The sequence below is a fragment of the Talpa occidentalis genome, unplaced genomic scaffold, assembly GCF_014898055.3.
Source record: "Talpa occidentalis isolate TD23 unplaced genomic scaffold, MPIMG_talOcc4v2.1 talOcc4.11, whole genome shotgun sequence".
NCBI classification, from domain to species: Eukaryota; Metazoa; Chordata; class Mammalia; order Eulipotyphla; family Talpidae; genus Talpa; species Talpa occidentalis.
This window is the reverse complement of record NW_023601104.1, coordinates 46,987,257-47,013,678: the sequence shown is the minus strand read 5'-3', so window position 1 is coordinate 47,013,678 and position 26,422 is coordinate 46,987,257.

Sequence of the window (26,422 nt, the reverse complement as noted above, 5' to 3'; positions counted from 1 at the left end):
ACATTTTTGCCATTACGGTATAAAGACTAGACAAGTGAAAAAGTGAGATGATAAACTGAATCAATTAAACAGAGATCGGACTTGAAGCCACAGGACTGAAGCCTTCTCAAAGTTCATAAATTTGGGGAAATTACTCAGAAAATGAAAAAGCCAGTTGTGCCAGTCATCTAGATCTCAGTCCACAAGGTAATGTAATTAGTACAAAGAAAGTTTGTTTAATGTGTCTGAAAAGCTTAAGGAACTGAAAGATTCTCACTTCTACCCTCTTCTACCACAGGTTGAAACTTCTCCTTTCTTTCTACTGTTTTTGTCCATTAGTGGTATTCTTAGTTTTTCCTTTGCTCCAGTAGTAACTGCTTAGCATTGTAATCAGCGATCTAATTTCATTTGAAGTTGAGGTTAACTTTTCTGTCAAGGATTTTGATCATGCCACTTTCCATTTAAAAAATTTCAGGGTGGCTTCTTTTTCACTGTGGATAAATTCTGGGATTTAAACTCACACTTCCACTCTCTTTGCAAGATGCCCAGAATCAATTATTGCCTTGATTATTTTTACTCACCAGCCTGGCTGCTCTAACTTCCAAGAACAGTGAGTTCAAAGCCATGTTGGTTCTGATGTTTTTATTCCCATCTCTAAGTCTTTTGAAAACAAACACTGTATGTTTAGATTTTCCTTCCATTTCCCCCAATTCTCAAATAATCCATAAACATTGTTAAAATGATGGAAATTAATATTTGCTTTGGTAAGTTTAGAGGTTTAATTTATGTATTAAATACCTATTGCTACATGACAAATTCATAAAGAAAAAGTGTGTGTTTTGAAAAATGTGAGACATATATATATATTATATATATATATATGTTTGTTGTTGAGAAAGGTACAGTGGAAAATAAAAAAAAATGCTGGTATAAGAGAGAGGGAAGTATTCTGGAATTATGTCCTTGAAAGATTAGATGTACTGCCCAAGTGGAGAAATAACCTTAAAAGGAGTGTAGGTAGTTTATTGCAAAAAGGTAGGAAAGTAGAGTATTTGTTATAAGTATTGGTAACGATGCTTGAATTTTGACCCAATATCTGGTCAATTCTGGAGAAGGTTCCATGAACACTTGAGAAAAATGTGTATTCAGCTCTTTTGGGGCACAGTGCCCTGTGTCTATTAAGCCCATGTGGTCTAATACTTTGTTTACAGTTATTATGTTCTTATTTATTTTATGTCTAGTTGATCTGTCTATTGGTGAAGTCCCTTGCCATGAATGTGTTTCCCTCAATGTGTGTTTTCAGATTTGATAGTAATTGCTTTATATATTTTTGTGTTATTTCATTCGGTGAGTATACATTGATGAGCGTTCTGTCTTCTTGGTTATTGTTCACTTAATCACTATATAGTGTCCATTCCTGTCTCTTATTACCTTTTTTCAGCTAGAAATCTATTTTATTGGATGTAAGTTTGGCTGTCTCTGCTTTCCATTGGTTCCCATTTGTGTATAAGATTTTTTTTTTCATCCCTTTACCCTGAGCCTATATTTACCTTTGTAGCCATCAATGGATGCTGAGGTTGGGGTGGTCTAGGTCTCTGTCACAGACCGGGTCCCCACAATGGCAATGGGCCAATAATTACTTTTCAAGAGAGAATTAGAGTTTGGGTAAAGGGTGTGTAAAATGGTATTTTTTAAAAAAACATATGCCTCTATGGAGACTTTCTAATATTACTTCTGTAATTAAAAATAGAAATCTGCAGAAGAAAAAGTAATTAGAATGTTATTCCTTCAGTGAAAGAATAGAATCTCAAGTGTTCTTTATTTTCTATCCTTATGGTACTCTGTGAATATTATAGAAATAGGCATTATTCTACTTTGAAATACTAAAGTATAGCTACAAAAAAGATTAAAGTCCAAAATTACTGAATCAGTTTCACCTTTTTGGAAGGTTTTAGATAGAGTCTAGCTTCCCTTTAGATGCTATTTTCTAGAAATACATAAACAATAATATTCCATTTGTTAAACAGACAAGTTAAACCATTTTATAAACAGAATATATATCTCAGTTTTCTTAAAATATAATCCTTTCTAATATTGTGGGTAGGAACTCACTTTTTGGACTTTTTATTTGTCAAGGACAAACTCTAACTGCTGAATGAGGCGGTAGAGTTCACTGTGTGCTTCATTCTCTGAGAAGTAAATACAAGGAAATGTTGATTTATATTTTGAGGTACAAGGTCATTCATTCTTCCAAAGGAACAAGATATTTCTGTGTTTTGTAAAGTGTATGATCCCTTATTGTAACAGGCAAAAACCTGAAAAAAAATTCTTAAGTATTAAAAAACATATACAATGTTTTTATTTAAATAACCAAAAATAGGAAATAAGGAAAGCTGTCTTCTTTAGTTCAAAATAAAGTCACACAACTTTGTGAGAAACTTACTGTGAATTATTAGGTGGTCAGTATTCATACTCCTCAACATATTGCAAAGAACATAGTTACTTCTTATCACTTTTCTATAATCTCTCTTTAATTGCATTGAGACTTCCAGTGGTATTCAGAATCCTGACTCCTCTTTCCTTCCTTGATTTACCAGCAGGGATTTTTGTTACAATACGGAAAAATTCACATCTAATCAATTCACCTCACCTCTAAATTTTTAAACCCATACCTATCACGAATCTCAGTAAAACACTAAGATTTGAATGTTAATAATGTGACTCATTCTTCTTGGACAGAGATTATAAGATTATAAGATAATAATCTTATAATTATTGGGATTATAAGATAACTAGGGCAGGGCCTCCCCGATGGTGCAGCAGGTTGAGCACAGCACTGTGAAGCTGTCTGCAGCCTCTGCAGCATGGGCTCGATTCCCCGCTGGCCAGGGAGATATCCACATGGCACTGCAGACCTCTACTGTCTCACCCGCTGCTCCCCTCAGCAGTGTTTTTGGTTGTCTGCCTGTTCTGCCTCCTTTTCTGCCTCTGGCCTGTACCCCAGTTCTTATATAAAAATAAATAAATCTTAAAAAAAATAAGATAACTGGGTCAGTAGTGAACAACTTGTTTTCTGTGTTCCATAAAAGGTGAATGCACTTTTTCCAAGGATAGGTTGATATGACGAAGAATCTATCCTGATAACTTTATTCAAGTAGTACAGAACTGAAAGAAATAATCAGGCTGTAGTGTAATCAAGAAGACATTTATTCAAAAATAGGAACCATGATTTAGGTACAAGACCAGTGGGTATGTACTTCAGGGTCAGGATGTAGAGGGGTTTTAAAGGATTAGACACGGAGGTGGTCTCTATTTCAGTAATTTGTTATGAGCCATTTGGACAGGTTCTTAAATTCATTTGTCTCTTCATGCTTGGTGAACAGAAAGTCTCCAGACAGAAAGCTGTCGTGTAAGGGGTGTCCTGAAAGAATCATGAGGCAAATACATGTCTTTTTTTTCCTTGTAGTCACTGGATTGCTGAGTCAGCTAATTTTTACCTATAAGTTTCTGCTTGGCAACCTACAGATAAGCAGGGGTCTGACTCAAGCCAGGTTCCCCAGTAGCAAAAAATTCAAATACTTTATTTTACATTTTTATCTACCTCTGTGCTGTGTTATTGAATATGACTTCTTTCCTTAAAAGAATCAACAAAAGAATAGTAACATCAATTCTAGAAGGAACATAATTACTTCCTATATATGGGTCCAGAACTTAAAATTAAGCTATTTTAGTAAAGGTCATTTTTGTATATCTTGTATATAATGTAAAATAAAGGAAAAAGGTCTCACTATATTTGACACTTACAGTGACTTAATTCACCTTTGTTTTGACACTTGGGCAGTTTATGGATTACTGATGTGATTATGTGAGTCTCAGGTCTGTACTAATGGCTGTCCTAAAACACGTTGCCTTTTCAGTGGTAAATGGATTTTAGAAGTCTGGGATGTTTTCAGGTACTTGCTTGGGATTATTTATTACCTGGAAACTCTTTGTTGAGAATTTGATCAGGACACACTGGTGCATTCTAAAGAAGTTCTGTTTGTACTGGTGAATTTGTCTTGAACTTCAGAGTAAATGTTTGGTTGCAAAGGAGTCTTTTAAAGGATTGGGAGAAGGAAACCTCTGATACTGTGATTTTAAGACCAGTCAAATCTTTGATCTTTAACCCTATCCCCAGTACAGAGGTCCTAAAACCCTTGGAATTTCCTAAGGGAGGAGAGCAATATGAACTGTCTTTGTGTTAATGAAGTGACTTTTGGACTGTCCTTTTACGTCAACTAAGGATGGGGGCTGGTTGCTATGGAATCCAACCAAGTTGTTAGAGCATTGTAACTTTCAGTCCAACACTCCTCATTACCTCCCCTCATCCTACCACACCCTTCTTTGGAAGGGAAGGGGAACTGGATATTGAGTTCAGTCAATCACAAATGGCCAACCATTTAATCAGCTATACTTGTGTTTTAATCAACTATTTAATCAACTATGCTTGGGAATCTTCCACAAAACCTTAAAAGGATAGGACTCAGAGAGCCTTCTGGTTGGTGAGTGAGTGAAGAAAAGAAGAAAGGGGCATGCTTGTAGAGGGCATGGAAACTCAATGCCCCTTCCCTCATACCCTGCCCTCTGCATTTCTTGTATCTAGTTGTTTCTGAGTTATAGCCTTTTATGGTAAACCTGTAATCTAGTGAATATAATTTTTCTGAATCCTGTGAACCACTCTAGCAAGTTAAAGTCCATGGAGTAGGTCAGTGAATGGAACCCCTGATCAATAGCCTGGTTATTCTGAAGCACAACTGATAACTTTCATTTGAGATTGATGTTTGAAATGGGGGATGAAGTGGTGGGGGAAGTTTTGCAGAACTGAACCCTAGCCTGTGGATCTGATGCCATCTCCAGGTAGATAGGTTGAGAACTGAATTGTAGAACATCCAGATGGTGTCTTAAAATTGTTTTGGTGGGGTGGATAAAGAAGCTCCCACATACTGGAATTGTCAGGGCAGAATCTTAAAACCAAACTGCTCAAAAGAAGGTCCAAAATCATGAAACTCATTCACAATCCAATAAATTACAGCAGCACATTAAGATCTACACGAGAGGGCCTCCCTGGTGGCGCAGGCGGCAGAGCACAGCACTATGAAGCTGTCTGAGGCTTCTGCAGTGCCAGTTCGATCCCTGCCGGCCTCGGAGCAACCCACATGGCAAGCAAACCTCTCATGTCTTGCCTGCTGCTCCTCTCAGCAGTGTATTTCGTCAGTCTGCCTGTTCTGTTCCCCACTCTGTCTCTGGTGAATCCTCTCACCCTCCTCTGCATCTGGCCTGTACCCCAGCTCTTATATAAATAAAATAAATCTTTTAAAAAAAAGATCTACGCGAGCGTTATTAACACTGAACAGGAGTTACTAATCACACACTTGTGTGTGTATATATATATATATATATATTTATTTAAAGATTTATTTATTTATGCATACAAGAGCTGGACAGGCCAGAGATATGGGAGGTAAGAGGATTCACCAGGAAAAGAGTGGGGAACAGAACAGGCAGACTGACTGAAATACATTGCTGAGGGGAGCAGCGGGAGAGACAGGAGAGGTCTGCTGCACCATGTGGGTTGCTCCCTGGTGGGCCGGGGATCAAACTCGTGCTGCAGAGGCTTCGAATTGCTTCATGGTACAGTGCTTAACCCCTTGCGCCACCAGGGAGTCCCACACATATATATATAAATGTTGTACACTTATATAATTTTTGTATTCCTGCAAATTTTCCTTCAAAATACATGATAAATTCTAATTTCTTTCTTTGAACTGCATTCTTTTTACCTTTTATATCTGCTGCTCACATCAATTTATTAATCCACAGTGATGATTTTCGTCCCATCCCTTCTCTTTACAACTGCTCCATCTTTATTATTCTTACTGTTCTTTCCACACTGCTGTCTCTCGGTTTCATCTTTGTCTCCTTGATTCAAACGGTAAGTCATTGGAATTTGGGGCGAAGGTTATTGTGTCTGAGATCCTTTATCTTCCCTCCTGTAGCTTGTTTGGGAATCGTTTTTTCACAGAGTCTCTGTAACATGTGATTTCTTAGTGTTGCTAAGGCAAATCCACAGCTCTGCTGATATCTGAAGGTTAATTTGAGGGACTAACCTTATGAGTCTTATGATCACGGATGAGCAACCTAAAGGAGTCAGTATTCAAATAAGCCCCAGAGGCTCGGGTTCCATTAAAAAAGAACGTCTTCATTTTTCTCAGCTGTCCCAGTCCTTGGAAATTCCAGACTCATGGGGTTTCTTTCAAGAAGCACCTGTTTGCATTGTAGTCTGAATTTGTAGCAAATTATTTCTACACAGTTGGAAATAACATCAAATTGGCTCTTTTACCAGGCACGCTGGACGGGTGCATTTGGGTTTTGTAGATGTTTGTGTGTTCTTGTAGTGTGAAAATGCCTTTATTTAAAACAAATACATTTTCCAGCTCATTATCCCACAGTGTGAAGCCCAATTCTGTTAAAAATAATTACAATGGCTGAATTATTTTGCTGAGAAAAACAGGTATCCACATGCCACTCTGAATCCAAACTTTTGTTTCCAACAGGCTTTTGATGCATCATCACAAGATATTATGGCTTGAGGGTTTAAAGAATATTCCTCTAAGATTATTATCATAAATATTTCTACTGATTTGATGAAAAATCCTGTGAATACTCACAAGAAGTGTGTTTTCTTGCCTCTAGAATACATCAAATGAGTTTCTTTTATTCAATTTTTCTTTTTTTAAAAAAAAATAAATATTAGTATTGAAACTCATTAGATGGTGTAGTCTTGTTTGGAGGAAAATAAAAGGTTTATCTTATAACTTGCTATGCATCTATACAAAAGTCTAATTTGCTTTGGGAAAATAAGAGTAAAAATTTGAAAAAGAAAGTTTGAGATGCAAAACTTCTAATTCTCAAGCTACGCATGAGAACTTCAGTTCCATTTACCTCTTCCATGAGCTTCAGACAATCCAGTCTCTAAACCTTTCTTCATATTTACCTTTGTCAGGATTATATAAGACATTTGCATGCTCTATTCTTCTCTTCATCTTTAATTTGAAGAGAATTAAAGAATGGATGGATGAGGTAGATAGTGAGGAGGAGAGAACTGAATGCTGTTTTTGCTGGAAATAATTTTCAAAGTCTGAACCTTCATGTTATTCAAGTACTTAAGAGTTAGTCAATAATTCTCAATAAGTTTTCTAAGGATAAAGCAGACATGTTGTCCAGGGATACTAGATATTTTCCAGGTGTAATCCAGGCAAATACAATTTTTGCAATAGCTCTTTTGGTGTTTAACAGAATGTGGGCTTCTACAACATAGACTCCTCCACAAAGGGCATTGGACAAAGAGACATTTTTGTACACACACGTGCATTTTTCTGGCCCTGAAATGTGCTCCTTGAATAGTACTGTGAGACGCTGGGAAATGCTGCCCTTTATATCCTCTTCTTGGTAATTTACACTGTACTTTAACATACTAAAGTTCTACTAGGAAGTTGTTCTGTAATAGAGTAACTTTGCTTTGTTTTATTTAAGTGATGTTATTAAGGCTTATATGATCATGGTACCCTTTTTATATACAACTTTTATTAACATTATGGGAATTTACAGAAGGAAGCTACTTTGCAAGGAAGATTTCCAGAATAAACAACTAATTTATAGGTTATAGTTGGCAAGAAATATTATATACACTAAAACTGCCAAAAGAATTTTGAAATTTTAGAAGACACGTGAAGGTCCAGATTACAAGGAAAATGCCACAGTGAGTATAAAATGAAATTCAGTCTGATCTCTTTCAAAATTATCACAATTTGTTCCTGCGATATAAGCTAGTGTTTATAGACGATTTTACATGAATAGCATTGCTGGAAAGGAGCTAGTTAAATGTTAGAAGGAGTTTAATTTTTATCAGGAAATAGTCCAAAATATGTATTTTAAAACTTTTACATTGAGTATATTTTCTTTTAAAATGTCTATAATATAAAGTTTTAAGTTTCCCACCTCTCTTTCTTTCTGGCCCTGCCAATTTGAATAGTGTAGAAGCAATTCTAGACCACATCCAGGATACATGGTTATATGGTAATTGCCACTGGGGGAAAAGAAGAAATAGGAGGCATGATCCCTGAACTTGAGTAACTGGTCAGAAAAGACATTAGGTTGGATTTTCACACTGAAATGAGTGAATGAGTGAATTGATTAGATAAAACAAAGAGGAAAGTTGCATGTTGGTGGGAGTTCAGCTGGGCAAACAATAAAAGCTGAAGGAAACTTGGTCTTATCCCATTGTTAACTAGGCAGTAGAAATAGCTCAGGCTGCTTTGAGTCAAGTCGCTGTCAGTTCTCAGCTGAATGATTGTTGCTCAGAGGCAGATGGTCTCTATCTGTAACAAGATATCCTTTATTTCTTCTATGGAGATATCTTCCTCCAAGTATAGGAACATACTTTGTAGAAGTCTGTGAGGAAACCATTCTTTATGAACCTGGATTGGCATAGGGGAAAACTCTGTGGTAAATCTTAATCCTGTCCCTCTGATGGATGTGGTAACAGTGTTGTACAGGATGACTGAGAGGAGAATTCTCCAGTGTGGTCATGTTTGTGTAATGAAAAGTATTTTGCAAATGATATCTGTATGTTCTAAAAAGCATTCATACTTCTATCTAGTAAAGGAATATATTGGAGAATCTGCTGGGGTAAAAGCCTAGAAATATACGAGGTTCCTACTGGAAAGTTGATATTTTCTTAGCTTTGGAAAGGAGGAAGAGTCTTTTTATTTTCTTTGGGGGAATTTGGCTGGCTTCGGAGAAGTTAGAATGGGAGTGAACAACTGGAGGAAATGGTATGAGGGGGTCAGACTAATTCATGGCTGTTTGCTTGAGGACTCTGATAACGCCTCACCTTCCTGTCCCAGGGTGCAGCAGGGACCCAGTAAGGCACTCATAGTGATCATTAAACTTGAAATATTAGAAAAAATACACATTAAGAATATTGCCTGATGAAAGATTAACAAAACATGACACTTCTGACTGTGCTGTGTATCGCCTTTGTTTTTTTATGTGCTTGTTATGAGAGACTATACCCGTGGGCTATGGTTAGTTAACCAATTAACTGGGAGTTACTCTTTAAGAATTAACTAGAGCTTTACAGTCCAAAGATAGGAATGTCTCAAGAAGAAGAAATGAATAATTTAACTTATGTTCAAATTAGAAAGGCTTCGGAAAGTTTTCTGGTGTCTTTTGGGATTTTGATTACTTTTCAAACACAATCAAATCCTGGATTGGTTGCTATGCCTAGCTCAGTCTCTGATATAGTAATGTAAGTGCCATTTAAATGAGCAGAGAAGGTTTTGTTTAATATTAAAACCATCATCTCTCTTCTTTAAATGTTGTAGAACCAGAACTTTAAAATGTAGCTGAGAAAAGATGGATGACAGCATAATATTCAAAGGTAATTTTAAGTTGGTATATAGGTACTTTTAAATCACAAATCTTAAAAATTGTGTTTTTATACATTGCCCAGACATTGAAATTCTATGTATTACCTTTACCAAGGTATCTGAAGCTCATACAACACGTTAAGAGAACTACTAGGGTTATAAACAGTAATTTTAACTGGAATCATTTTACCTGTCTTACTCTTTGTAACACCTAAAAATTCATGTTAAGACCTAAAATCAGGATACATATTTTGATCACTTTTAAGGGGTTCTCCTATTATTTTTACTTTCTGGGATCATTATGCTCATATCTGTTGGAATTAATATTTGAATTTTTAATGTTCATCACAAGGCTGTGTCCAGTTAGAAAAATTGATTTATGTGGGAAGATATTTGTGACATTGTACTATGTGAGAGATATTTTTTCCCCTTTTGGTAATGGTGACACAATAACAATAATAAAAATCATATTACATTCGTTTATCTTTTCATCAAAAAACTTATTGGACTCCATGTTCTATTAGAATAAAGGAGTTTAAAACTATCTAATCTCCAGCTTTAGCTACTGGTTTTTGTCCTTTAAGATAAAAACTCTTATTTGCTAGTGTATTTCATATAATATAGTACATACTCCAAATAAATGTTTTTCAAATTGATTTGCTAAATCAATTGCTTATTCTAATGATAATACCATATATGCAAACCTGGAGTTACTTGATAAATTTACAGAAGATTTAAAGAACTTTTAATAAAATAGAATAAGTATCTTTAGTGGGAAAAGGACAATGTCCTTAGTTAGACTTAGTCATTTCAGCTCTGAATCTCGTTTAATGGAGTGTTAGACCAAAATTTAATGGAGTGTTAGACCAAAATGGTACAGCAACTTCTTCCAAGGAAATGAAATCCAGTGGTCTCGTATTACTACTTAACTAAGAATGATAAAGAAAATAGAACAAAAATAAGAATGAAAAAGGTATTTCATATAAATATGGTAAAGCTTCTAAATCAATTCATCAGGGCAGACTATAAACTCAGAATTTACAGAACATAATACATTCACTTTAAATGAGTTTTGAATCTGCCATCTTGTTGATCAAATAAGGGATACAAAAAAAGATTATGCAAAGACATATTTTGGGAGAGGTTATGGAAAGTATATTAGAGAAGAAGGGATTGAGCCAGACCCTGCAAACTGGGAAAGCCTTGGAAAGGGAAAGAGTAGAAAGATATTAGGGGCAGGAATAAATGCTTAATTGAGAAGTCTGTGTAATATAAATTCATATCTTATATACAGGTCAGTGCTTATCAAACTAGGGTCAAAGGAGAGGGTACCAAAAACTTCTAAAAGAGCTTTTTAAAACTTCATTGCCCTCTCAATGTCTCGTCAGTAATGCGGCCCTGCTCTAGTGAGACTGTTAATTGATGGAGTGCTTAAATTGCTTTGGCAAGAAGAAATATTTGAAAATCACTGCTGTAGACAATTAGAAGCCATTGGAAGTTCATGAGAAGAAGAGTTTATGCCAAATAGTTATGTAATCAGACAATGAGCTTCATAAAGTGTCTCAAATCCCTCAAGAACTTCTCTTTGGCATCACTAAAGAAATATTTGACAGATGGACTTATCAGAGCCTATGCTTATCCTTTTTACTTATTATGTATGGCATGTGATGGAGTTAAAACCAACAGAAGTAATATTTAAAATATTTACCCAGATTTCAAGGAGGAAAGATGGAATTGTAATATTCATGCATCTTATAAATTCTAGATTCATTTTACCTCTTAATACACAGATGATTTTTTGATATACTTTAAAGAGATTGTTATTGGTAATTGTCATGAAATGACCTCTATCTCAGGGCAAAGCTATAGTCAATTTATAAATCCTTTTTAAAAATAAATGAAGAAGTGTTTCTTTCCATCTGTTCTAAGTGCTGCACCTGAAAGTCCCGATCCAAGCCTGAAGCCTGCCAACATTTACATGCTGATTAATCCTATAAAATTTGATAGAGTCATTCCACTACAACACCTGGAATAATTGCATAGTGGCTGGCAAAAGAGAGCAGAAGGTACTGTTAAATCTGTCAATCATGGTGTAGTTAATAGTTCCCTCGAAATTGCACTAAATACATGAGTCCTGACCTTTTTGTTTATTCACGACCCATTTTCTTTGTATACTTCTTCCTTTGATTTGATTGTTTGTTGCTACATTTAACAACAACAAAAAGAAGAAGCAAGCCACCCACACCAAAATCCTCCCTTCTTCCATTAAAATTAAGCATTATTAATAACAGAGGCTGAGAGAATAGTGAAACTGCTGAATCTTAAAACATATCAGTGAAATGCAGGATGGGTGTTCTTTTGTCAACAAGGTAGGTTTGCTGGCTTCCCTGTGCTGGACTGGGCCCAAACCATGGTGCACCCTGAACTGGGAACAATTCTTTATAGTAAATTATGCTAAATTATTCTAGAGCCCCCTTTTGATCTTTTAATGTCTTACTAATAGCACCTCCATTTCATATAAATTCTGAAAACAAGAAAAAAAGGACACAGGTATTTTAGCTTCCCATTTTACCAATAGAAAACTAAGACATAAAATTGTTGTAATGCTTTTCTATAGTTAATCCTGGTTGAATATTCAGATAACTACTTATTGAAACAATGGCACTGGTCCACAAAAGTAAGTGGCACAATGGAAGGTATATGAGTTTTTGAATAACAAACTTGGGGTGAGTACCTAAGCTAATTGATCCTCTATTTTCTCCTCTATAAAGCATGGATATAATGTATATAAATTTGTACTAAACATACATTAGTCTTAGTGTGTAATTTGCTCAGTTGTGAGTTTCTGACTTTGTAAACTGGTTTTCCCATATGTAATAGGTATGAATTGTTAATAACTTATATGTAAATAGTATTTACCTTTTAATAAGATGTTTTTTAATTATCAAATGGAATAATTGGGCCATCTATGTAGATGAGAGATGCCTGAAAATATTGTTAGAAAAAAGGAGATTGTAAAGAAACAGTATAAATAAATAATTTAGAATGAGTTGGCCTAAAATTTTCAATAGTTTACAATTCTGTGAGTTCTTTAAAAATATTATTTATTGTGTTTCTTGAGATTATAAAATAATATATACGTACATTGTATAAAATTGTGTGAAATATAAAAGAGCACAAAAGTAATTGCAATTATACATGATAGATTGAAAATACGCTTCTTTTGAAAATAAGTTGCCCAACCTATCAGTAAATACATTTTAGAAGGCATAAAGCTTCAAGGACACACAGGAGAGGATATGACAGCAGATAGAAATGTCAATAAAATTTTGGAAGATGGGAAGCAGATGGATTGGTGTTAAATAAATTTGAAGAGTGAGAAAGTAGAAATCTATCTACTCACACGGGGGGAGGACTAAAAAAAAAAACAAAAACACAACACCTAACAAGTTTGAACTTCTAAATTCAGTGTTATAAACATATAGAATGGTGAATACTCTAGGGCAGGGTGGGGGCTGAAACTGGGAAGGATATTTAAAAAAATCTATGTGATGAACACTTGGGTCACAGATTCCCTCATCTTACAAGAAGACAACTTTTGTGCAAAGTTAAACCAAAGAGATGTGGATCTAAAGTATAGCTGAGGAATGAGGTAAATTAAGTGAAATTCTGTATTGGACATGTGTGTTACTACTTTTCAGTTTACTATTGGAGAATCTTCCCTAGAGTAACATTCTTGGCATCTTATCCTACCCTGTCTCACTTTTTCCCATGGAGGAGGAGAGAATTACATGATTATTGAGCTATAACGAGAAAAACAATGCAGACATTGGCATCTGGATGAAATGAAGTGAATGACCTGCTTTGGTAAAAACCAATGGTCAATAAACCTGTCCTGGCAAGAAGAGTTTCCAATGATCACTTTAGTGCCTTACTCTTAAGTATAAATTCACAGTCAATAACTTTTAAGGAAAGACTGTAATATATACAAAGAAAAAGACAAGAAACAAGAAGAATGAAAGAAAGGATTTCAGAGAAAAAAGAAGAAATACTACATATAATGGAAGAAATCACACTTCATATTTATTATCCTCAAAGATAAAGTAAATTATTCTAAGAATAGGCAGATTCAAATAAATGCCGAAGAGAAGTTCCATGCTGATTGCTATTAAAAGGTAATATTCAAGAACAAGGCAAGGTTTTAGAAACTGAACAGAACATTAGTTTTCCCTTGCTGCTATAATAAATTATCACAAATTTAGTGGTTGAAGAAAACACAAATTTATTATCTTATACTTCTGAAAGTCTGAACTCTACAATGAATCTCACTGGGCTAAAATCAAGAGATAAGTAGAGCATTGTTCTTTTCTGGAGGCTGTAGGGAGAATTTGATTTCTTTTTCTTTTTTTTTTTTAAATATTTATTTCACTTATGCATACAAGAACTGGGGTGTTGGCCAGAGGTGCAGAGTGGGGAGCAGAACAGGCAGATCTACTAAAATACACTGCTGAGGGGAGTAGCAGGTGAGGCATGAGAGGTCTGCTGTGCCATGTGGGTTGGCTCCCTGGCCAGGGATTGAACTCATGCTGCAGTGGCTGGTGATAGCTTGATAGTGCTGAGACTTAAGCCCTGTGCCACCACGGAGGATCTGAATTGTCTTCTTGACTTTTCCAATATCTAGATGTTGACTGCAATCCTTGACTTGTGACTCCCTTCCATCTTCAAATCAGCAGTGACTTGTTGAGTCTTTATCACATGCATCACTCTGGCTCTAACTCCTCTGCCTTCTTCTTCCACATTGTAATTACATTGGGCTCAGCCTTGTAATCCAGGATAATCTCCCTATCTTAAAGTTAATTAATTAACAATCTTTTTTTTTAAAGATTTATTTATTATTTATACAAGCACTGGGGTATAGGCCAGAGGCGCAAGAGGGTGAGAGAATTCACCCAAGACAGAGCCGGGAGCAGAACAGGCAGAAGGACCAAAATACACTGCTGAGGGGAGCAGTGGGCGAGACAGGAGAGGTCTGCCATGCCATATGGAAATTTCCCTGACCGGCCAGGAATCGAACTGGTGGTGCTGCAGAGGCTGTGGACAGCTTTACAGCACTGCGCTCAACCCGCTGCGCCATCAGGGAGGCCCTAATTAACAATCTTATTCCATCTATAAATTTAAGCCCTAGCCACGTAACATAACCTATTAGCATGTTCAGGGATTAGAACATGGATATCTTTTTGTTAAGGAATTATTCTGAGTATCACAGATACCAAAAATGAAACATTCTGATTGAATGATTAAAAGTGTAGAAGTAGCTCAGTCAATAGAACAAGATCAAAATATCGAAATGGGAGAAAATAAGTCAAGATGTTTGACAAACCAGGTCCAAGGTGTAGAAGTTCCAGAAGGAATATGCAGAAAAAAGGTATGAAATTATTTAAAATAAAAAACAATATAAGAAATTTTCCTACAACAAAAATACTTGAATTTCTGATTAACAGACACTCTAAAAAAGAATTCTCATAATTAATTTATAGAAATAAGTTATCAGAAGAATAATATTATAAAATTCCCCCAAATTTATCCCAAATCTTGAATTTCCCAATGGGAAGAGTTCACCTAGAATCCAACAGAAAGTTTAGAAAAGGATCACATCATAATGTATCACACATTTCAAAATACTAGAGATGATAAAGCAGAAGTTTTTGGAGAAATAGAAAAGTCATATAAAAATTGATCCTCTTTAATGACACTTACATTCTCTATAATAATATTGAAATCTCAAAGAAAAGTAAGTAGTGCTTTTTAAATTCAGAAGAAAATTAGACACATTCTTGAATTTTGATCTTGAATAAATTATTACATGGAAAAATCAAACAATTGTTTTTTTTTACCTTCTATGCACCATATCTCAGAAAACAAATATATGAAATAAGTATATGAAAATGTGATGATGCATTAAGAGAGAAAAGGAAAACAAAGAATTCAATAAAAGAATGTGGTAACAAGAAATTTCAAATAAAAGAGGTGAACGGGAGTTCTGTGCTGACTTCTGTGGAGCACAGCTAAGTTACAACCAGTGTGACTGTAGTGGAAAGTCAGAGAACTTTAGTAGGGATAGCTCCAAAAAATTATTTTTTAAAAAGGATTAAAGATATATGATATAATGTATTATATTTTGATGAGGAGAATTTGCTGCATTTGCCAAGAAATTTGGACTTAAATAAGAATCAGTACCTTGTAAAGTAAACAATAAAAGAATTAATAACTTAAATAAAAACAAGAAGCCATAAAGAAACAGGCATAAAAATAGTATAACATGTAAGTCAGTTCTAAATACCATTATGGAATAATTAAAACATTTCAAAAATCATTGTTTTTTTTAAAGAAATTATTTATTTATTTAAAGAAATTATTAATTTATTTATTAATTAAATTTGTTTTTATTTTTATATTCCCCACACAATTGCACCCACCCTTATGTTGACCCCAGTCACTCCTTTCCCTTCCCCACCCCCATAGTGTGTCTCTGGTTTATAGTTGTTTGTTGATTTAAAAAATCATTGTTATATAACTGTTTGGGGAAAGATGGAAGATAACTGTAGATGCATGTTTTCAGGCAGTTAAATCTTCATTTTTTTCAAATTAGGAAGTCAAAGAAAATACTAAAATTAGGCATTTTAAGTATTTTTAATACAAGCTTATTATATTGAAATGAATATAAAGAAATTGTTAAAAGTGTTAAGGAATCAGGAATTCAGAGTGTTGGGGCAAATTACAATTTGGGTTTTCTAATTATGTAAAAGTAGTACTTTTAAAACATACAAATTAAATTATTTTTCCCTTTTCATATATTTCATTTAATAATGCTCTCTCATTCATTTGTTCTCGCCCTCCTAACCTTTTTCCTTGTTTTGAAAATGTTATGTTCCCATCCAAGTTCTTTTACACATACTATTCTACCTTTCAATAACAATCACCTTAAAAAATTTTCAAGTGTTCCTTCTTAATATTCATTTGTGAGTTCAATCATGTCTCCTTAGGGTATGTGGTAGAATATAGATGGTTGAAGTTTTGATACTCCTCTCTTCAGTAGGTACAATGTATTTCCTCTTCCTTTGAATCTGAATGAACTGTGTCCTTTTGAATTGATCAATAGACTATGTTAGAAGTGATGCTATGCTATTTCCCCTCCTAGCCTTGAGAGGACTGACATCTACCTTGGTCTTTTGGAGCCCTGAACTGCCAGTAAAAAGTGTGACTATCATTGATGCTGCCAATCTGTGAGAAGTCCAATCCGAACAAAAAATGGTAGGCACAGTCATGCTTGAACTAAACTCCCTGAGGGGGACAATGGAGGACTCTCTTCAGGCAAAGGATAGGATGTTTATTACTGAATCTGTTGTTCTACGTGTGGTAATTTTTGTGTGGACCCTCATCACATCTCTACCTTCTGCCCTCTCAACATTTTTCTAAGTAACTTCATTTCATTTCTCTATTTCATCATCAGCCTGATCTCTCTAATTTTCTCTGTCTTTTAGGAGAGTCCGGGTCTTCATATATTTTCTTTCCAAGAATTGTTTTTGGCAGATTCTTTAAGCCCATTTCTTTTAAGGGCTTGGATTTTTGATTCTCAAATAACCAATTTTCAAACAAAGTTCTTCAAAAACTTTATTTGGAATTATATAGGATTATTTCTGCTATTACTTTTATACAAATTAGAAACTCACAATCTGATCTTTTATTTTTCATTCCTTCCATAATGGTCAGTGAAAGCCTCTGGCTCAGTGGGCTGGGGAGAAGATTTTAGGGTAGTGGTATCTACAAAACCAATCCCATCATATTTTCATGTTGCTGAACTGGAATGTGAACACTGACAGGAAAACTCCAAGGGCTCCATGTAACTGCTGTGTCATGTATCTCTCAAGAATTTTCCCTTGTTTGAATGAACCCACTTTTCTCTCAACCAGTAAAAAGGAGTGGGCAGGACTCTTGGTTATAGCTAGCCTTCCTTGCATATGTATGTGTGGGAGAGTCACATTAGACCTAATTACATGGTAGTGGCATTACCAGAAAAATAGTTGCTTGTGCAAACTGATGACTAACATTAGCCCTCTCTGACTGGACTTGAAAATGGTTCTTTAGTCTACTCTTTCATCTTTGGAGGCATGAATAAAAGATTTTCCCAAGTATGAATGCTGTAGAGTCAATCAGATTTAAAGTATTTGAATTCTACAGGAAAGATAAATTGCTACAACATTCTAGGGTAGTAATTCAGTTCAGTTGCCAGAGTTCTAAATGACTAAATTTGCTAATCACTGTTGGAAGCTTCGTGATTCTTCTTATTTCTCAAGAGTGTCATACTGTGTAGGAACCATGTTGACTTGCTGACTCATAGCCTAAAGGCCCAAAAGAGTTAATTAACAGTTTCTGGAAGTGTGTGTCTTGTTTATTAGATATTCTCTTATCAGAGCATTCAATAAAGTATGCTATGCAGGACAAGAAGACCATTATTTCTTCCCAAACACTGAGCTAGATAGCAAGGATTCACCACTCTCCACTTAAGTGACTGCTTGTTTTTCTCTGAATTTCATCACTTCTTCTGTAGACTCCATTAAAACTCTTCCAGGTGAGTTTTTGAAAGTAAAAATGAAACAAATAGTAATTTTATTGTTAATATATGCTAACCACAGCTGTGGAATGAAGTATAGAAGAAAAGGAAGGAATTGGAAGATGTGGACTTCTCACAGGGTGAACTTAGTGGCATTCATGATAGCATAGGCTTTGGAAATTGTGAGATTGAGAAAGTGACAGAATGTAATAGGGACCTGTTATATGACATTATCGATAGTGAATATTCTGTTGTTATAAATAAGTACACTGGATTTGATTGTTCAGCTAAGTATTGATTCTTCAATAATCTTATGTCAGTGTGCAGTGTGCAAGATCAGGTCTGTATAGATAAAGGGAATTCCTTACTTGGAAATTTAGGGCTTCTTGTTGATTCCATTTACTTCTAAAGGCAAAATGTGCACTACAGGCCAATTATCTGGAATCTACACTACTGAAGCAACTTTTAACTGGAATCTTACTTAAAAAAAATAAGAGAAGAGCCATTTTCACTGAGCTTATAGGAGAATAATTCCTTTAGAGGAGGGGATGCGTTAGCTCTCTTGCCTTATAATATATAGCACAGCACCCTGCATACACAGGTGGTCAACAATGTCCATCTATGTAAGCTGAATTAATTCATTAACCATAAGAGAACAAAGAACGTGTAGTCAACATAATTACAGTGTCAAGTATGAACATTGCTTGAAGATTGTTAAATATTGGGAACATAAATAGCAGTTCACTTAATTTGGATAATCAATTTATCGGTGCACTTGATTTTCAAATTGTTTTGAATAAATAGGAATTTAATGGGGGAAAACTTTATTTTATAGGATCATTTAACAGTTGACTGGATTCATGTGCTGTCCTTCAAATATCCATTCACTTATTCATTCAATGTGTATTTATTTGGAACTCAGTATCTGCTAAGCTTTGGAAAAACGTGAAAGAAAAACACTGTCTCTCCAAGAACTTATGATATAGCTGGTGGAAGAAAATGGGCACATAAATGTTAGTACATACTTAACAATTTATACTATATACTTAATATATTAGATATATTAAATAAAAGTGCATACAGGTGACCCTAAAAAACTGTATCTACTACTCATACATGGTATTGTAGGTGCAAGAGGCATTTGTGCTATGAGAAAATGATGATGACTTTATCACTTTTCCAGAAATAAGTGAATGGTTATATATTACAGGAGCCCAAGGAGATTTTGTGGGACTAAGAAAGTAAAATGTTTTCCCTTGATTTGATGAGCCAGAAAGACATTTAGAGGAATATGTCCTATGAGCTAGTGTTTTTCAGACATTTTGACCACAGGTCACAGCAGGAAAATTAATTTTGTATTTTTGGCTCAGTACATACATGTATAAATATCAAACTGAAATGAAATTTTCACAAAACAGTACTTACCTTTACTACATGAGCTACACATTAATATTTTCTGTTCTAATCTAATCTACTCTAGTTTGTGCTAGTTGTGATCTGTGAAATGGATGTTACAACCCAATCACTGCTGTCCACAGTTGTGAGTGTGAATTTGGAGCTTATGGTCAGAGGAGTCCAAAGTTACAAGAGTAAGCCATTATGAACTCCTCGATTCTAGAAGTTGGTGATAGCATGTCTTTACTTTTCCCATATTAGTCAGTTTTAGGAGTCCAGGACACCATGTCCTCTCTGGACTTTCATTCTCTTCTCTTCTCTTCTCTTCTCTTCTCTTCTCTTCTCTTCTCTTCTCTTCTCTTCTCTTCTCTTCTCTTCTCTTCTCTTCTCTTCTCTTCTCTTCTCTTCTCTTCTCTTCTCTTCTCTTCTCTTCTCTTCTCTTCTCTTCTCTTCTTTTTCTCTTCTTTGTGCTTTTATATTTTTCTGACCCTCTCACTATCCTGACAGGCTCCCAGTCCATCCAGGGAGTAAAGTATGTCTTTCTGTTTTCATAGAAAAAGAGACTTTTTAAGATTCCTAATGTGAAGAAACTACAAAAAAAAAAACCTTTTTAAAAAATTAACATTGACCATATCTCAAAATTTTAATGTTATTATGCTAATGCAGTTTCTACAAGACTTTATTGGCTTTGGGAATCTTATTCCATGTTCATATTTTCTTCATGTGGAAAGACAGAATAACACTACCAACCTCTTATTGCCCCTTCACTCATTCTTCACCAATGAGACAAGAATGAATTCTAATTGGTATTCCAGAACTGGGCATGCTGGCTCAGTCCCTTTCTCCTACTCTTCTCTTAAGGTATCCATTCTTACCTCATTCTCCATATTGTAAATGGTGCCAGTGATCTACAAGGTAAGTTCAATTCAGTGAACTATTAGGAAATGGTGCATTGGCTGAAAACATTGAGAGATTGACAGACTAGCAGTTAGGGAACAAAACAGTGCCTTGAAATTAAAATTTCTGGCAGCACCTTGAGGCTTTATGATTGTGTGATACTTTAATAATGGCATTTTAAAATTGACTGATCAGCTATAGGTGTGTGGAAAGCTAGTACAGGGGAGATAAAAATATGATTTTAAGAAAAGGGTAAATTGAAATATGCCTTTTAGATATGAGCAGGCAGAACATTCATTAGCTATTTTATGTGTTTTCTTTTTTTTTTAATGATTTATTTTTATTTATTTATACAAGCACTGGGTACAGTCAGAAGCACAGGAGGGTGAGAGAATTCACCAGAGCCAGAGCGGGGAGCAGAGCAGGCAGAAGGACCGAAGTACACTGCTGAGGGGAGCAGCAGGCGGCAGGAGAGGTCTGCGCGCCATCTGGGACCCTCCTCTGGTGGCCGGGGAGCAGCCGGGGATTGAACCGGCGCTGGAGAGGCTGCGGGCAGCTTCGCAACCCAGCGCTCAACCGCTGTGCCACCAGGGAGGCCCTATTTTATGTTTTCTGCAAACTTTTGGGAGAAAGACTTTCAACTACTCCTAAGATCCTTATTCAAGAGTATTGACTTTTAGCTTTGACTTCCTTTTGTCATGGCTCATATGCAGCATAGAGAACATACTCTGAATTTCATTCATTTAAATGATGCATTTGGAGCATACAGAAGAAATGGGAAAGGATAATTTTGCATTCATGTGGCTTCTCCAAAGTTTCAGAGTCTATCCTTTACTAGAAGGTCTTGAGCTGATGTTGAATTGTTAAAGGTATAAAGTCTGACCGTAGGTTAGAATTCAGAGATCAAAATTCTGGATTTTCTCTTATAAGTGTGATGGAATTTAATAAAAGATAAACTACAAAAAATTGGAGTCTTTTTTTGGGGGAAGGCATATTCTTGGACATGAAGCAAAGAAACTGCTCATTGAAATTATTTTGAACTAGGGAATTTAAAAGGGTGGCATAGGACACTAATTCTAGGGATCATAAAAGAAAAAAATTAGTGGATGCCAGAGTGTACTTCAGTCTTATTGTCAGAACAGAAACTAGGGGGTTATAATATGCAAGAAGGAGAAATATTTATATAAGAGAAAGAATGAGATCTTTGGAGAGAGATGAAGAAGAAAACGAGACAGCGAAGGTCAGTATTGACTATAGCCACCTGACTTAAAGGAGAACATTATTGAAAGGGGAAATATTTTAGTGATTACTAGATATTACTAAATCAGAAGTGGTGCCAGGGTCCAGAGACATGCAATAGAAGACTGGCAAGATTTTATAGAGTAGACTGGGATAGACTTCCCAAGGGAGTGAAACACTAGGAAACGATGCGGAATTCTCTCACTGTCACAGTATATAGGAGAGAAATTAGGGCACTACTGAAGAAGAAATGCACCAGATGTACTAAATGTTTCAAAAATGTGAACATAACTAAGAGGTGAAAACCATAAAAATTCTCCCTGTTATTGGAGGTACTAAGTAGTGGTGGATGGCTTGACCAGCGGATAATTTTAATAAAATCAGGACTTACTTATTTCATTTTCCTCATCATGAAGTATCCCTCAATACAAATTTTTTATGGAACATGTTAGAATAAAAATATGTCTAGGCCACAAAGTAAAGAAAGAAGCCGAATGTAGTCAATTTATCTCTCAATTCCAGCAAATGGTTCTGGTCATCATGGATTCAAGAAAGAAAGGACCGGGCCTCCCTGGTGGCGCAAGGGGTTAAGCACTGCACTATGAAGCAATCAACAGCCTCTGCAGCATGAGTTCGATTCCCGGCTGACCAGGGAGAAACCCACATGGTGAGGCAGACCTCTCTTGTCTCGCCTGCTGCTCCCCTCAGCAGTGTATTTCAGTCAGTCTGCCTGTGCTGTTCCCCATTCTGTCTCTGGTAGATCCTCTCACCCCCCATATCTATGGCCTGTACCGCAGATCTTGTATGCATAAATAAATAAATCTTTAAAAAAAACTTTAAAAGATGGGCCTCCCTGGTGGCGCAGCGGTTGAGCGCTGGGTTGCGAAGCTGCCGGTGACCTCTGCGGCGCCGGTTCGATTCCTGGCTGCTCCCTGGCCACCAGAGGAGGGTCCCGCATGGCGCGCAGACCTCTCCTGCCGCCCGCTGCTCCCCTCAGCAGTGTACTTCGGTCCTTCTGCCTGCTCTGCTCCCCGCTCTGGCTCTGGTGAATTCTCTCACCTCCCGCGCTTCTGACTGTACCCAGTGCATGTACAAACAAAAAAACAAACAAAATAAATAAATAAATAAATAAAACATGCCTCTATTAAAAAAAAAAAAAAAAAAAAAAAAAAAACTTTAAAAGAAAAAAAGGGCCAAAGCACTTTAACTCATTAGAAACTCAGCTGAGTTTCCCAAAGAAGCATATCAACTACTGCAAATTAAAAAGAAAGAAAAGCTATTCAAAGCTAGGAACAATCAGAAGTTTATGAAAGACAGTGTCATAAGGAACATAACACCTGGGTACTATACACCCTAGAATACTAGGGTGCCACATCTTTTAAAACCTAAGAGCAATGACAGTTCAAGGATCTTCTGAGGTGTTTCTCTAATTGAAATGAATGTGAGCATGAGGAACAACGTTTCTCTTTGAGATAGATTTCATAGCCTAAGTCAGAGTTTCTCAACCTCATTACTATTCACATTTGGGTGAAAAATTCTTTGTGAAAAACTGTCCTGTAAGTGATTTAACAGCATCCCTGGCATCTCTATCATAGATGCTATTAGCACACCCTTTTGAAAAGACATCAAAAATGTCTGCAGATATTGTTAAATATACTGTGGGGGCAAAATCATGCCTGGTTAAGAACCACTGACCTAAGCAAGTTCATAACAAGAAGTAGCAGAAGAAGCGAATGTGGCACAGAATGGAAATGTTTGCTCACAAGACATGTGATTGCTATAAGGTGAAGTTTGTCTTCAATTCATAATTGGTGCACTAGAATCACAGACTCCAAAGGAAAGAGGGAACTAAAGGAGTTGAAGATCTTGACTCCGAAAGAAGGGCATCTCACATTAGGCCTGAGGTATAAGCTAAGGTGCAAAATTTCTATATTTTGCAAGAAGGCAAGATTATCTCTGGCAGCTTTCTGTAACATATGAAAACATACATAAGTGTTACCTTCAACCCTTACCTTGCCCTCCAGACATAATAAATATGTTATTTCAAAAGTAACCTCTTTGTGGAACGAGTTCTTTCCTTTTGTTAAATCTTTAAAGTGAAATTTGAATAGGTTGTAGGCTTTCTAGCTAAGTGGAAACCAAGATTTTATTTCTCTCCCTTCCTCAGACACCACTGAGTCTAGGAACTTAATTTTTCCGGAGTAAGTGTTGACTGGATGGGGATTATTTTATATTCCAAATAGCCTTTAAAATTGGACCAGTGCTGATAGAAGGTTATGTCTTAAAAATTCTTTGTTATCTTGAAAATTGAAGCTCATCAGAGAATTTGAAGATCCTCAGGCGCTAAAGTAACTGTGCTTCATCCATTAGAGGTTAGAAACTGCTGCACCTGTTGAAACAATCCCATGTTTACCAATGCTTCTAACAGAGAATTTAACTGAAACCAAACAGAATAAGACTGTAATTTAACTGGAAATATTTATAATATATCTTTCAATAGAAAAATAGTTTTCATCTGTGCTTCACTGTTATTGAATTTAATTTATGAATACTAAAAAATAGGGTCTATAAGAGTATTCAATTTCTTAATAACTTGTGAAATTAATAGTTTATATTCAAATTTGAGGACTCTTACTGATACATTGATGTTGGAGCATCTTTGATCTCATATCATTGTAGAATCTATATAGCCATGTTAGTTAATATGACTGGGGAAAAATTGGAATTAGAATAGTGAGTGAAGGTCAGACTGTGAATAATAGAGTAGTCTTAGAGGTTTTTACCTATAGCATGACTGTGACCCATTGCAGAGCATTCTGGAGGCAAAATATGCTGACCTAAGAAAGTCCAAAATGAAGCTATGGTTTCTCTGGGGAGCATGCTGTCTCTTGTAAATGGGTATTGCTTCTAGTGAGCTGTGTTTCCCCTGCCCTGGAAGATAGCTCCATTCAACTTTATCACTGGCTTAACATTTACCTCGGTGGGTTTAGATGATGAGAGGTTGAGCAAACCTGGGTGGAAGAACGTTTTTTCTTTCTTCACATTTCTTTCAATGTTAGTGCCTCCTCCTGTTGCCTTCGCTTACCAAGCTTCTCCCCAGTGCAGGTGCACTGACTTCAGTCCCAGCTCCACCCCTTCCTCCCACTCTGCCCTTTATGCCCAGCTAGGGATCTTCAGAAAGCTTCCTAAGCAGTATGCTCTCCTGTGTTCCCAATTTGACAACCGTTGATTCTCTTATGGAAGTCCTGAGGATATTTGGCACTACCTAACTCTGAGGTTAGTCATGATGCTACTGGTTATTTCTGTCTTATTCCTCATTTGCCTCTTAAGTGGCTTGGAATTCAGAAAAGAAAAAAGAAATGTTACTATTTATGAGACTTTTCAAACTCTAAAAAGATTCTCTTACCCCTTTTAGGGATGGAATTAAGGTGACAGGAAAAGAAAGCGCCTTTCTGCCACCCTTTTTGACCTTTTGCTCCTGGCTCCTTTGTCCATTGTTAATCTTCAGGTATCTGAAGGGTAGTCTACACTTTCTACCATCATAGCTGTCACTATAGCTATTGGTCCCATTTTCTCACTTCACTCCCTTTCTTTAAGGAAATAGACTCTGTAGCAAACAACTCAAACATGTAGCCCTTTCACTTTAGATTGATACTGTCTCTACATTTGGTGGGGTTTAAAATCCTTATGCATCTTTCTTGCTTCTCTATTTTCTATGCTTGGGGAAAGCGCAGTTATTGAGACATGTACAAGGGGAATGGTACCTTATTCAAGGGGTATGGTTTCCAGTATCCAGTATCAGTACGGACATGATTCTCACTAAAAATAAAGATCCTTCCTTGATACTAGACTCTCTTCCTCCCATAAATAGGCTGCACATGTCTCCACAGTGCCAGAGTTTTGAGTTGTATGTCCTGGAACAGCAGGCTACTTCAGTTTTCCATCTCTTTTTCCCAATCTAAGCCAAAAATCAGGCCAAATAACACCCTTAGGATAATGAGCAAACACCCAATTATGTCCTCCATGATAGAGATTCTGCTGTTTAGAAGATGGAGGAAGTGCTTTGGCTCTGATCTGTTCCCTCTGGGAAATGTTCTCATTTCCTAGAGGACTGGAAAAGCACCTCCTTATAGGAGTTATTTTAGAGCTTTTCTGGCTCACCATCAAGTGCTTCTTTTATCATATACTATCTAGTACAATCCAAGAAACCCTCTCTATATATTTCCCCTGATGAGTAACATGCAAAAGTGTTCACTACAAGATTCCATTAAGACACTGGCTATAAACCAACATTGCTTTAGATATGTTCCCTAACAGTTGACTGAGTAAAATGTGTGGGTACCATAGCTACCCAAAGCATAGTTGTAGAAGCAGTCTTTACCTGTACCAACTCTGTCATTAATCTACTGATTATTTGGGCAGTCACTAAATAATTTTGCATTAATTTTCTCAATATTTAAAACAATAATAATAGCTACTAAAAATGTTATGTTGAAATAATACCATAGATGTAGAAAAGTTTAAAAGATTTTAGGAACATTAAGCATCTGAATTTAGTGTTACCATAGTCATAGAAAACTAAGACCCTTGATGGTGGGTGTTCCGTGAATGTGCTTTCTGCTAGTTCTTCATTGTATTGAGTATGGTGCTGGGCATGAAGCAGACACTAGAGATACTTCTTTTTTTTTTTTAAGATTTATTTATTCATTTATTCATTCATTCATACAAGATCCAAGGTATAGGCCAGATGCGCGGGAGGGTGAGAGGATTCACCAGAGGCAGAGCAGGGAACAGAACAGGCAGATTGACGAAGTACACTGTTGAGGGGAGC